Source organism: Peromyscus californicus, unplaced genomic scaffold (assembly GCF_007827085.1).
Source record: "Peromyscus californicus insignis strain IS unplaced genomic scaffold, ASM782708v3 Scaffold_4__1_contigs__length_199733344, whole genome shotgun sequence".
NCBI lineage: Eukaryota > Metazoa > Chordata > Mammalia > Rodentia > Cricetidae > Peromyscus > Peromyscus californicus.
The window spans coordinates 138,705,345-138,720,205 of record NW_026294562.1 but is presented as its reverse complement, the minus strand read 5'-3'; the positions used below and the strand labels follow the sequence as shown (position 1 = coordinate 138,720,205).

The following is a 14,861-nucleotide window of genomic DNA, read 5'->3' as shown; positions in this document are numbered from 1 at the left end:
TAGTCTCTGTTTCATTATTTGACTTTATTGCCCATGGCCGCTTAACACTCTGGGGACTGCTGACCATTGCACCCTCTACTCTCACATTTTTCAAATGTTTGAATATATCTTAGTGAGCATAACCAGTTCTGTTTCAGCCTTTTGCAAGGACAGTTTGTTTTCTGTCATTTTGTTTCTGATTTCAGAGGAATTGAACTTATAAATTCAACTTACCTTGTTTAAAAGACATTTTGCCTTACTTGTGTTTTTTTTATTTTAAATTGCCTTGCTGCCTATTAGTCTATATATTCAGTTTCTTTCTAATAACCAGTAGTTGTTTCTGCAATCATCTTAATTATAGAAAATTAAGAAATGAATTATTGGAGTTCATAATTTACTAAACAAGGGACCACTACAGAATATGAGGCTGAATGATCATAGGAGCCAGAGGTTAGGAAGAGCCAGAACCCCCTCCCCCCCAAAATGTCTTCTGGATCTAACAGGACTGCTATACTCATGAGCTCACAGCACCTGTGACTGTCTGTACAAGATCAAGCCAGTCTATATTCCATTATGGAGGTGGGTGTGGCTCATGAGCTCCCATCCCTAGCTGAGAAGTTATTGGTACATGCAAATTAGTATTGATTGAAAGTGATTGTGCCACAAACTGGGGAATATGTTACTTTTATTCATCTGGGCTTTTTATTTTTTAAATTTTTTTTTCATTTATTTTACATACTGACCACAGTTTCCCCTCCCTCCTCTCCTCCTGCTCCCTCCTCCCACCTCCCTTCTACTCCCTCATCCACTCCTCCTCCAGCTCCATTCAGAAAGGGGCAGGCTTCCCATGGGAGCTAACAAAGCATAGCATATCAAGTCGAGGCAGGACCAAGCTCCTCCCCCTGCATCAAGGTTGGGCAAGGCAACCCAGCATGGGGAATGAATTCCCAAAAGTCAGTGCAAGCACCAGGGACAGGTGTTAATCCCACTGCTAGGAGCCCCACAAACAGACCAAGCTACACAACTGTCACACACATGCAGAGGGTCCTTTGCAGGCTCCCTAACTGTTGGTTCAGAGTTGATGAGCTCCCACATCATCTGGGCTTTAAAGGATAAAAGCTGTCAAAAATTTGAAGCTCACAGCCTAGCTGGTGATCAGTGTAGCAAAACTATTTAAGAGGAAGAGCCAATTTTCTTTTAGGTATAGTGCATGGAAGATCAACCATACTCCAGTGGATAAGCCCATATACATGAGTATATATCAGAACAAATAGGAATGAGGAGGCTATTAAAAATGAAATAAAGTTGGAAGGAAGTAGGAGAAGGATCTGGGGTTAGTTAAGGGGAAGAGTGGGGACTGAATATGATCAAAATGCATTGTGTGCTGTAGGGAGCCAGACCAATATAATACCTTCTCAGAGGTTCTATGAAAGGACAAAGGGAACTTTAGTTCTGTGTCCTTCTCTAGGAATGGCCTTGGCAAGGCCTGACTAACACTTAAGCCAATGCCTTTGTAGGAGTCAATGTCACAGCTTCTGGGGACACAACTCTTCCCCCTGGGCTGTGTTTATCAGTTCTCAGGCAACTGTTTCTGAGGTATCCCTTGTTCTCTTAGTCAACATTGTCTGGTTTATTTCTCTGCTAACCTTAGCTATTTACCCCCTCAAAACAGTATATATGATGCGATAGTTCTTTTTTAATTATATTTTAAAATTTATTCTACATACCAACCACAGTTTCTCCTCCCTCCACTCTACCTGTGCCCTCCCCCCCACTTCCTTTCTAGCCTCCCATGTCAACTCCTCAGAAAGGTAAAGTCTCCCATGGGAGTCAAGAAATCATGGCATATTAAGTTGAGGCAGGACCAAGCTCCTTCCCCCTGCATCAAGGCTGAGCGAAGTATCCCACTGCTGTAGAATATTATTTTAAGATGTGTTACATTTGTTTTTGCTGTAGAACATTTGTTTAATGGTGCAAAGATGTGTTGCATTCTTTTGTGTTGCATTTGTTTAATTCTGTGAGGCTGTGTTACTTTGTGTGTCTAAAACACCTGATGGTCTAATAAAGAACTGAACGGCCAATAATGAGGCAGAAGAAAGGATAGGTGGGGCTGGCAGACAGAGAATAAATAGAAAGAGAAATCTGGGAGAAAGAAAGAGTGAGAGAACAAAAAGAAGGAGCAAGAGAAAGAGGAGGAAACTAGGGTCCAGCCACCCAGCCGTGGAGTAAGAGTGAAAGGAAGATACACAGAAATAAAAAAAGGTAAAAGCCTAGAAACGAAAGGTAGGTGGGCTAATTTAAGTTAAGAAAAGCTGACAAGAAACAAGCCAAGCTAAGACCAGGCATTTTATAAGTAACAGTAATCCTCCGTGTGTGATTTATTTGGGAGTTGGGTGGCAGGCCCCCAGAAGAGCAAAAGAGTAAAAAACAACCAACAACATCCCACCATAGGGAATGGGTTCCAAAAAGCCGATGCTATTGTTCTTAATAAAATTGCTTGGCATAAGTCATCAGCTTATGCAAAGCCTCCTGGTCTCAACTATTGCTTTGTCTTCTTTATTCCTCATCCCTGGTCCTCTCACTCAACAGCTCACTGTTTAGGACTTTAGTCCTGCTGGTTCAGGTCTGTAGGCATGTATGAATTTCTCAAAAACCTAATAAAAATATTATATTAAAATGGAATGAATTTTAGAAAGTCATGATTTGGTAAACAAGTTGTAGAAACACAACATATGATAGGATGGTTAGATTACTTTAAATTTACATATAATTAGTATGTAATATAATATATATAATATATATTGTAATATAAGTGCAGGCATGGTCATGCAGGCCTACAATCCTAGCACTCAGAGCTAAAGTTGGAGAATCCTGAGTTTAAGGTTAGCCTGAGCTATACAGTAAGTCCAGGCCACCCTGGGATATATAGTGATCTCCTGTCTCCAAATATGTCCATAGCTATTTGAATGAAAATAAGATCTATGAAATAGTTTGGATCCCTGGCAAAGAGCCACATACATGCTCAGGACATAGGCTATATCAGTGATTATACTGTAGAGGATATGCTTGGTAGATAGTATTAGACAAATGAACTGAATAAACATAGAGGCAAATGAAGCTGGTTCCTAACTTACACACGTAAAAAATAAAATATCAGATAGTTTAAAGTTTTATAAGGAAAATAAACTTTAGCTAATAGGAAAAGAGGCAGAATGTTCTTTCGAAGTCAAGCATAGAAATCTTTCTTAATTAAGAACCAAAATACATACACTAAAGGGAAAAATGGTCGGATTAGACTCATTCAGAGCTGGCAATTTCTGTTTTTCAAAGACAAATATAGGCTGCTACCACCACCCTACATTATACCCAGACTTCCCATATACCCACATCCTCTAGGGTGTGGCCTGGTGAATACACCTGAACACTCCATACCAGTTTTTTTTTTTTTTTTTTTTTTTTTTTTTACAACCTGCCGCATGTAGCCTGGGTCCCATAGACATTGCCCTGGCCTAGCTTGGAACCTGGGCCTGCACCATGGCCATCCTCTATGTTTCCACCAAGATCTGTCCTACTTGCAATCACCCACAGGTCCCTTTTCACCATTTCCACCACATACCCAGACATCCCATGTTCTCTGCCAAGGACTAGACTAGTAAATACTTCTAAACACTCTGTTCCCATTTGTTTGTTTGTTACAAACTGCCAAATCTAGGCTGGGTCTCACAATCGGTGCTCTTGACTAGTCTGGCCTTCCCCACCTTTCACTGCAGAGGAGGTATAGGCTTGGGCCAGGAACTGCATACCTACAACCTAAACCATTGGACTCTCTCACATCATACCCAACCTTACAACTCAGAACTATCTACCCCACACTCCCAGCATAGAACAGGAAGCACTTGTACACTAGCCCAGTCCCTTCTGTCCATCTGACACCCAAGCCTTTTCTGAACTCAAGACCCAACCGGCCTTCACATCTCTTCTTCCCCATCCTGCTTTACCCATAACAAACTTAGAATTAACAAAGGCAGTCCACGTGCACAGGTCTCATCACAAGAGTAACAACAATATGAAATACCAAGCCAGAATCTTCTCTCCAAACCCACTAATTCTGGAGAAATGCTTGCCAATGAGAACTACTACCTTGATGAACTGCAGGAAACAGAATTCAAAAGAACAATCATAAACATCATCAAAGAACTAAAGGAACTTAAAGAAGATACAGAGAAACAGCTCAATAAAATCAAGGAGGGAGAGCTTAAGAAAGAATAAAGACCTGAGAGATGCCAAAGAACACATAAACATAAAGCTGGTGGAAATGATGAAGACAATCCAAGACTTGAGAACAGAATTTAAGCAGGAAATAGAAACCCTGAGGAAGACTCAAGCTGAAATAAATGGCCCAACTAGAAAACTAAAACAAAAGCTTTAAAGTACAATAAATCAAGCAGAAGATAGAATACCAGCTTTCAGGAGAAAACAGAGGATTGAGACCAAATAATAAGGATCATGAAAATTAAAAAAAAAAAAATAGAAAAGAAACATGGAGGAATGGTGGGACACCATAAAAAAAAAAAAAAAACTTGAATTATAGGCAGAGATAAATCTGAAATCAATGGCATAAACTCCATCTCAACATGATTTTAGTAGAAAAGTCCCCCGAATTAAGACAAGTCCATACAAGAAGTACATAGAACACTAGACAAAACCAGAAAAGAAAATCTTCATGGCAGATAGCATTTAAAAATGCTAAGTTTAGATTTAAAAAAAGAAGAAGAAAGTGTATTGAAACCTGCAAGAGAGGAAAAAAGGCCACATTGTGGTGGTTTGAAAGAAAATGGCCCCCCAAAGGGAGTGGCACTGTTAAGAAGTGTGGCCTTGTTGGAGGAAGTGTGTCACTGTGGGAGCAGACTTTGATGTCTCTTTTGCTCAAGCTTCCCTCAGTGTGACAGGAGGTTGACTTCCTGTTGCCTCCAAGATGTAGCACTCTCAGCTCCAACACCACATTTTCCTGCATGCCACCATGCTGCCTTCCATGGTAATGGACTGAACCTCTGAACTGTAAGCCAGCCAATACAACTAAATGTTTTCCTTTGTGAGAGTTGCCATGGTCAGGGTGTCTCTTCACAGCAATAAAAACCTAACTAAGCCACACCTATAAAGGAAAACCATCAGAACAATAGTCAATTTCTCAACAGAAACTTGGAAAGCCAGAAGAGTCTAAAGCAATGCATTCCAAGTCCTAAAAGACTGTGACTACCAACCTAAAATAATATACCCAGCAAAACTATATGCCATATTTGAAAGAGAAAGCAAAACTTTCTATGACAAAATCATCCCAAAACAATTAGATCCAAGCCAGGCGGTGGTGGTGCACAACTTTAATCCCAGCACTCGGGAGGCAGGCAGATCTCTGTGAGTTCGAGGCCAGCCTGGGCTACAAAGTGAGTTCCAAGAAAGGCTCAAAGCTACACAGAGAAACCCTGTCTCAAAACAAACAAACAAACAAACAAAAAACAAAAAAACAAAAACAAAATTAGATCCAACAAACTAAACCCAAAGAAAATATGAAATGATATTTCAGGCTGAAGTGAGGAATGAGCATAGCAGAGAGACTGTAGAAAGAAGTACAAGACCATACTTATTGAAAGACAAAATATCACCGAGAACACAACACCACCACCAAAGGTCAATATCATAAGGACCACAATTAACATGCACATTTCAATAAAATCTTGAAATATCAATGGCCTCAACTCTCCAATCAAAAGACACAGACTCAATGAATGGATCAAGAGAAAAGTCTATTTGTAACCTACATAAAATAAATCTTAGCTTTAAAGATGGGCACTGCATTAGAGTAAATGCATGGGCAAAACTCCAAACAAATGAGACCAGGAAATAAGAAGGTGTTACTATTCTAATATCTGGAAAAAAAAGCTTAAAACTGAAACTAATCAGAAAAGATAAAGACTAAAGACAGACACTTCACTATAATCAAGGGAACTTGTTAACCTAGAAGACATTACTATCTTAAATATGTATCCAACAAAATCAGAGGTGTCCAGTTTCATAAAAAAAAAAAAAAAACTGCTACTGGATTTAAAAACACAGATGAACATTAGTCCATTAATAGTAGGTGATTTCCATACCCTACTTTCTCCAACAAACGGATCATCTAGAGAAAAAAAAATATAACCAGAGAAACATTAGAATTAATTGTCATCATACATCAAATGTGCTTAACAGATATCTGCAGAATATTTTATCCAAAACTAAAGAATACACATTCTACTCTGCAGCAAATGGAATCTTTTCTAAAATAGAACACACCCTGAGACACAAAACAGACTTTTACAAAATCTAAATGATTAAAACAACTCCTTACATTTTATCTGACCATAATGGAGTAAAAATTAAAATTAACACTACAAAGTATAACATCTAGTAAATATGCAAACTCATGAAGGTTAAGCAACACATTACTGAATGATAAATGATCAAGGAAGAAATCAAGAAAAAAATAAAACTTCCTGGAAATAAATGAAAATGAAAATACAATACAACAAAACCTCTGGGGCATATAGAAAGCAGTCCTATGAAGATAATTTATAGCTCTAAATGCATGTATCAAAAAACCAGAAATAACACTAATAAATAGCTTAATGATCAACTAAAAAAAAACAACAACAACTCTAAAAGCACAAATGAGGCAAACAAACTACTCAATGGCAAGAAATAATAAAACAGAAACAATTAGGGCAGAAATCAATTAAACAGAAACAAAGAAAATAATACAAAGAATCAGCCATTCTAAGAGCTGGTTCTTTGAGAAGCTAAAACAAAATTGAGACTTTGTTGCAACTAACCAAAAGAAGGAGATGGCCCAAATTAACAAAATCAAAAATGAACTAGACACCTAAGAACTTCAGAATATTATACAGGAATATTTTTAAAATGTGTACTTAGTTAAGCTGGAAAACTAAAATAAATGGATGTATCTTGAGATTCAACCAAACTACCAAAATTAAGCCAAGAAGAAGGCAACAACATAAACAGACCCATAACAAATGAGAAGATTGAAATAGTAATAAAAAATTTTCCAGCTAAAAATATTCAGGACCAGATGGATTCACAGAATTCTACCAGATATTCAAAAGAAGTCTATAACTATCCCTTCCTAAAATAATTTAAAAAAACACAATGAGCACTCTCAAACTACAATCTATAAAGCCAGTATCACTTTAACACCCAAACCAGATAAAGACATAACTACAAAAAAGAAAACTACAGGCCGGTCTCCCTAATGAAAATGGATGAAAAAAATATAATAAAATACAAACAGAACATATACAAACATATACACTTTCAAAAAGATTATCCACCATGACCAAGTTGGCTTTATCAGTGAAATACAAGAATAGTTCAATGTATTAAATTTAATAAACCACAGAAAAGGACTTAAAAACAAGAAACACATGATCATCTCAATAGATGCAGAAAAAAAAACATTTGAAAATAAATCCAACAAGCCTTCATGATATAAGTACTAGAGAATATCGGGCTAGAGGGAACACACCTCAACATAATAAAAGCTATATACAAGAAAGACATGGCCAACATCATGGTAAAGGGATAAAAGTTTAAAACAATCCCACTGAAGTGAGGAATGAAACAGGAATGTCCACTCTTTCCACCCTTTTTAACATTGTGCTATTAGTACTGTGTGGAGCAATAGGGCCAGAGAATGAAATCAAAAGCATACTTATAAAGAAGTCAAACTATCCATATTTGTAGATGATATTATACTATACACTTGAGATCCCAAAGTTTCTACCAGGAAACTCCTAAAAACAATAAGCTTCAGCAATGTGGCAGGATACAGAATCAACTTGCATGAATCAATAGCTTTTCTACAAACCACCAACAAGAGACCTCCTGGACACACTCCCATTCACAATAGTCTTAAAGTAAGTAAAATATCTAGGAGTGAAATGAACCAATTAAGTGAAAAACCTCTACAATGGAAAATGTAAACCTCTAAAGAAAGAGGTAGAGAAAGACACCAGAAAGAGATGAAGGCATTGCACACATTTGGACTGATAGAATTAATACTGTGAAAATTATCATTTTACCAAAAACTGTTTACAGATAAAGTAAAAACCCAATTAAAATCGCCATCTTATTCTTTACAGAAATAGAAAAAAACTCCTAAAATTCAAATGAAACCACAAAAGACCCCAGATAGCTGAAAAAATCCTTAGGGAGGAGATAACACAATGCTGGAAGAATTACCATTCCAGATCTTAAGATACATTACAAAGCTATAGTAATAAAAACAATACTGTACTGGCACAAAAACAGACATGTAGACCAACACAACAAAATTGAAAATCCAAACATGAGCATACATAAGGTCAGCCACTTCATGTTTGACAGACATGCCAAAAAAATGTAAGTTGGAGTAAAGAAAACATCTTCAACAAATGGTACTGGGACACTGGGTGTCTACATACAGAAACATGAAATTAGATCTGCAGCTGTCACATATCCCACGAACATAGTCACAATGACATACAGACAGATTTAGGATAACAAAGATCTGGGGTTAACCTGGGTGGCCTTTCTGACTGAAACAAACAGTGGTATGTAGATGTTATAAAATGAAGATCTCAGGCCCCAAAGTACAGAACTTTATTTACATGTATCAACATAAATGTAACTAATTAAATAAAACATTCTTTTATACAACATAAAAGAATACATACAACTCCATCTCATGTATATATTAATGAACATAGAGAAACAGTTTGAAAAGCTTTCTTTAGGTATAACTTGTGTGCCTTTTGAATGTCAGGGTGGGGAGCAGAGTGGAAAAGGAGATGGTGGACAGAGGACAGAATTGATAATGAATATAATGGATGGATGACAATGTTAACTGAAAGTGACTTTCCCACAAACTGAGTGCCATGTGCTTTTGTTCATCTGTGGTTCAAAAGGATAGAAACCAACAAACATTTGGCGCTCACAGCCCGGCTGAAGAGCTGAGTAGCACAGCTACAGAGATGCCTATTATTTTCAGAAGGACAGTAATCTCTCCTCCCAGCAGAACATTAGTATTTAATATGACAGAAAATCTATCTGGGGAAAACAAGACTGTGACCTTTTTGTGATCTTCCAGGGGAAAGCATTTTTTTTCCTGTATCCCATTAGTGGTGAGATTGATGATTCAGGTTTAAGGTATAAGATTTCTGATCATGTGTTTGTATTACATAACAGACTTGAAATTGATGAAAGACTGCAGGAGACCTGAATCCAAGCCGCTTGTACTTTGTCCAGGGAAGAATTGATCATTGATTGAAAAGCCCATTTCATGCTTTATCATGGTGTGTTGTGACAGCCGAGGACAAAGAGACAGGAGAATGAAGTGCTAAGTCCATGGTGGAAACCAGTGGTTATGAAGACCCTATTGTGTTCCAGGTGCTTATGATATTATTCTTTATGACAGTCTCAAAAGTCAAGTTTTCTCACACTGCATTTTACAGGAAAGAAAGATGGTGCAACTTTCACAAGGTCAACTGGCAAAAACAACCCCAACTTCAAACCCAACTTCTTCTGACTTTTTTTTCAATATATAACCTATTATCTACATTTCTAAATGGCTAGAGTTGAATCTTATTATCCATATGAATCCATACAGTTCTGAGATTTGATCACTTTATTAGGTATTCCAGTCCTGAGGTGGGTTGTTTTTCTTTTCATCACCACTGAGATAACCTTCTGTGGCTGCTTGCTATCTTATCTCAGGGTGCAGCACAGGTATCTACATCATGATCCCTCTGAGCCTACAGCTGATGGACTAAGGGCTAGCAATGGTCTCAAGGTGAACACTCCAACAGCTAGAGGTCTAATCTAATGTCTGCTCTAGAGTGGAAGGATTCTCCTTAGCAGGTATGATGAATGTCAAAAGAATGATGTGAGTTCTATCTCACTGGAATTTAAGATGGAAGGCTTGGCAAAGAGGAGCAAAGGCAAGTTGCAGCCGAGCAGAAAGGATCCTGTTTGTCAAACCAGATCTAAAGTGATTCCAGCAGAACCTGGATAAGAGGTCCATAGATTCCTGGTCCTTACAAAAGCCCCATATTCAACATTTACATACAGGATAGGTGGGGTTAAAACTCCTCTGGAAAGCCAGGCAATGGTAGCACACACCTTTAATCCCAGCACTCAGCAGGCAGAGGCAGGCAGACCTCTGGGTTCAAGGTCAGCCTGGTCTGCACAGCAAGTTCCAGGACAGCCAGGGCTACACAGAGAAACCGTGTTTAGAAAAAAAAAAAAAAAATGTTCTGCAGCAGCATGAGAAAATCTGTTATATAGAGAAAGAGTCCGGGACGATCATTGGTTTGCTCTCCTTACTCCTTATTGATAAGTTTTTGCACCCTGAAGGCCTCTCCGCCAGCCCGGCGCAGCAAATCCAAATTAGACCGAAGCAGGAAAAGTCCCAATTTAACGGGTGAAGCATTCCCTGGTGATTCCCCGGCCCTTCAGAGAGGCGACAGGGTCGAGAGACCGGAAGAACCACATGTCTGTTTTCTGGAATGCAGCTTATATACCCTGTGGGAGTGGTCTTCAGGCTCTCTGGGGGAGGAGCTGTATTTGGCGGGCTCTGAAGGGGCGGATTTAGGGAAAGAGATAGGGGAGGGGAGCTGAGGTGGATCTTCCACTAGACTCCTTCCAAACATTCCAAACTCTTTGGGTCTAGAGTTGCCATGGTGCCAGGGGTTGAGGTGGAGCTCCCACCCAAACATTCCAGACTCTCTGGGTATAGGGATGCCAGGGATGGAGGTGGAGCTCCCACCCAAACACTTATAAGGTAGTCTTTGGCTTCCATCAAGAAGACCAACTCAAGAGTAAAAACAGGAAGATAAAGAGTTAACACTTCCGTTATCTATAGCAAGGAGCCATGTAGTATGTGAGAAGCCATATGCTCTTAACTAACTTGTAAGGACAAAACTGGTGGTGTCCTTCTCACCTGAGGTAACAGAGTTATGATGTTCAGGGTGTGGTAAACAAGGAGGACAAGTGAAAACAGAGAGACACGTGATGAGGATGGAGGCTGGTGGAGACCAGGATGGCGTCCCAGAACACATGTGGGCAAGGTCCCCAGAATCCCATGTGATTTGGCACATCATGGTGTGGTTCGTTTAAGAGTCTTGTCTGAGAACACAAAGAGACACACCAGAAAATTCAAAGAGGAAAGAAACTAGCCAAAATTTTTCCACTGTAAATGCAATGATCAGCCATCTTGTAAGCAGGCTTCCCTGAGATACATGCCTCTCACAGCGAAACGTGGGAGAATCTCGAACAAACTGGGTGGTTGGCCCATTGTAGAATTTACAAAAGGCCTATGTTCAAGCATCACAATGATGAGGAAAGGCCTAAGGCCCAGGCCACAATGTCCCGGGAAAGCAATGTGCAGCTCAGGGAGCTCCTGCCTTGAACTTCCAGGGTCTTCTCATCTCTCTCTAAGTATGAAAAGGTTTGGGGAAACATGTAACCCCGCCTCTTCCCAGACATTCTCATAGCACAGCTCCATGTTTGAATTAGGCAGCTTTCTAAGCACCTCCTTTATTTGAATGCTATGTGAAACCATTGCTCTCCAAGAAGAAACAGAATAAACCCATAACTCCCTTCGCTTCCTCCACATCAACTCACAAAATGGACATGCTGGTGTTCCAATCCTTGGGGCTTATGGTCTAAATCAGTGGTTCTCAACTTTCCTAATGCTGCGACCCTTTAATACAGTGCCTCATGTTGTGGTGACCCCCCAACCATCAAATTATTTTGTTGCTGCTTCATAACTGTAATTTTGCTACTGTTATGAATCATAATTTAAATATCCCATATGCAGGGATATCTGATATGTGATCTCCCCAAGGAGTTGAGACCCACCACAGATTGAGAACCACTAGTCTGAATGGTTCAAGAGTAGCAGATGCTTCAAATATTCAGAGTGATAGCTCTGTTCCTATACATCTCCCCGAGTGGCCCAAGATTTGGAAAGGTAAGTATAATATTACATAGATGCTTTCATCCTAGATAAGTCAACATAATACTGTTTTCAAACTTCATTATTTAGATAAAACCTGTTTGTATTATCCTGTCCAGACCGCAGAGGCTCTAGTGATAAGACTTAGAAAGTCATGGAGATGGGACTCAGGCAAGAAATAGACCCCTGAGACCTCCATGACCTTGCTACTGCCCCGTCATCACTATGTATCAAGACTTCCTGTAAGCTGTTGTCCAAGTCGAGAATAGAACAATGATGATCAGAGCTTTGGAAGGATACAGATGAATAATAGAAAAAGGATGGGTAACAGGCAGGTACAGGGTACAGGTGGATGGAAGGAATAACTTTAAATTTCTCAAGTATTGCAGGATAACTATGATTAACAATAATTACAAGAATAAGAATTTTTTGAATATTCCCAACACAAAAGTATAAAGTTACAGATATGCTAATTACTCTGATCTGCTCATCACACACTGTAGACGTGTTCTGAAATATCACACTCTACCCTATTAATATGTACAATTACTGTGTCAATTAAATAACATAATAAATACTTTAAAATTTCAGCTTTGGTGCACAAACATATGCATACATATACATATACACACATGTACATGAACACATAGATAATGCAGTTAATCTGACTATGAAATCTACCAGCTGATTTTTGAGAGAAAATTACTCTCAGGTGTGCTGTTCTAATAACTAAAATGAGGGTGATACAACATGTTGTAGATGACATATAAAAAGCAAATGATATGATATGTGGTTAATAACAAACACATTGTTAATATCTTCCTTTTTCTCAACCCTTTGAATGCAATAGTCCAAAAGAGACTTTGTAAATAATGGGATATTCTAACCCTAGCCATATATAAACTTGGTATTCTCAGTCTCAGATTGCATGAGAAGAGTGCTCCAACATCTCTAGACACATCTTTAAGACATTATGACTGAGTCTGTTAATTCTCAGAACTTAAAGAATTTGTAGTCACAGAAAGTTTGGATCAAAGCCAATATTTCCAGAGAGAATACCTGGGGTTTTAATATTCTGCAGATGCAAAGCCAGGCTTGTGTGTAAGCACAGTATTTAACTATCATTACTCTGCAGATATCCATTTCCATGCCTGATAGGCATTCAAATCCCATGGCTTGACAATTCTCTCATAGCGTAATAACTGTTGCATTTTGATGACCAGTACATAGAAAGCATGAATTTGACCTTATTCCCACGATGCAATGGACATCCATTGTCAAATCTATACCTAGAAGCAAAGTTGATGTGTTTGACCGTGAGCAGTCAAGGCTATATCTGACATACAAGACTCGTGTACATGAGGCTCCTTCCAAGGCTTTACTTCTGAAATGTCACTCACTGAAGCTGGAATTATTCTTTTTAAATGGACTGGATCCTGTTGGGAAATAATTTGTACATTCCAGCATTGGATCAGCAAGCATGGACTAAGATAGTGTTTTCTGATTAACGCAGGGACCCTCAAATTTAATAAAAAGATGACTTTGATATCACACAACTTTTGGCATGTTTTAATACACAAAGAACAACAATACACCAAACCCCAGAAATTCATTGAACACTATGAAGAGAATGCCAGGCTATTGCAAGGCAAGAAACCAAGAAACAGTTGACAAAAAGGAGAATATTCTGGAGATGCCTCTAGTGCCCACTGTCTTCTTCCAGGAACACAGGGGAGTGGGAAAAGGTGAACCCAACTGACTCTGGTCTTTCTTTAGCTTCTGTCCACCTAACCTGGGGAGGAACACTTCACTAGCTCATCAGCCCTACTCAGATTCCTTCTGTTATCTTCCCAGATGTGACATTTATGGTAAACGTTGTTGCTGAGCAGAGAAGCCTAGGAAAGAAGACTAGGAAAACTCATTGCGAGGTGATACACCTAAGCCTGCATTTGGCCAGGAGAGAACAAACGAAAACCTGGGTTTCCACACTCAATGCACTTTCTTCCCTTCAAGTTTCTGGACATATTCCCCCATTAAATATTTCTTGAGTTTGTGTGTGCCTTGATTGTTTTTTTTTCCTCAACGAAACAGAAAACTAGGACACAACGAATGTTCAGAGACGTTAACTATGATTGCAAGTCAAATGCAGTTGTCACAGTAGCCATCTGAGAAACAATACTTTCAAACAACCCCTTAAAAATTATTCCAAGCCAGGTGGTGATGGCACATGCTTTTATTCCCAGTACTCGGGAGGCACAGATAGGAGGTATGGAGCAAATTCCAGGACAGATTCCAAAACTACAGAGAAACCCTGTCAAAAAAAAAAAAAAATTCTTCCAAAGCACACGTTGCCTCTTCCTCTACATGAATAACTACACTGATTTTTGTAATAGGTACTTCTTTGCATTTCTGCCGGGCTTTGCCATCCAAGTACATACACTCAACATTATACTATAAGTCTGCTTAGTTTTCCAAATTGTTGTTATTAACTTTTACTCTTAGGGTAGATCCTCCACCTCTTTCTCACAATTGATCTATTAAAAAATCTAAGTTCCTCTGCCTGTAGAGTTTCCTCCTGTTTAGGTTACAAATGCATTGTGCAGCTCAATACAATTCCCTGCCTTGTCTACATTCTCCAAAAGAGCAGCTGAATCCAAAGACTCAGTTAGCCTTGGATTCAATTCATTTGACGACAAGTTGTGCTTTGGCCTATCATGATGATTGTAGCTAGATTATTTTCTTTTTCTAAATTTGCTAATGGTACCCAGTGCCTAGATCCATTACTGGATTGAATGTTACAAAAAGCCAATATAGACACATACAATTTTGGTTTTAT

General features: G+C 38.9%; 1 long non-coding RNA gene across 4 annotated transcripts in view; it reads left to right on the top strand.

Moving 5' to 3' along the window:
- The window catches only part of LOC128095457 (uncharacterized), a 29,377-nt gene extending 15,299 nt beyond the window's left edge, over nucleotides 1-14,078 (top strand). For all 4 annotated transcript variants that reach the window (XR_008213251.1, XR_008213250.1, XR_008213249.1 and 1 more), the window contains 3 exons: nucleotides 9,256-9,456; nucleotides 11,888-12,040; nucleotides 13,880-14,078. This is a non-coding gene — a long non-coding RNA (uncharacterized LOC128095457). The remainder of the gene's footprint in view (nucleotides 1-9,255; nucleotides 9,457-11,887; nucleotides 12,041-13,879) is intronic.
- Nucleotides 14,079-14,861: the final 783 nt, after the last annotated feature.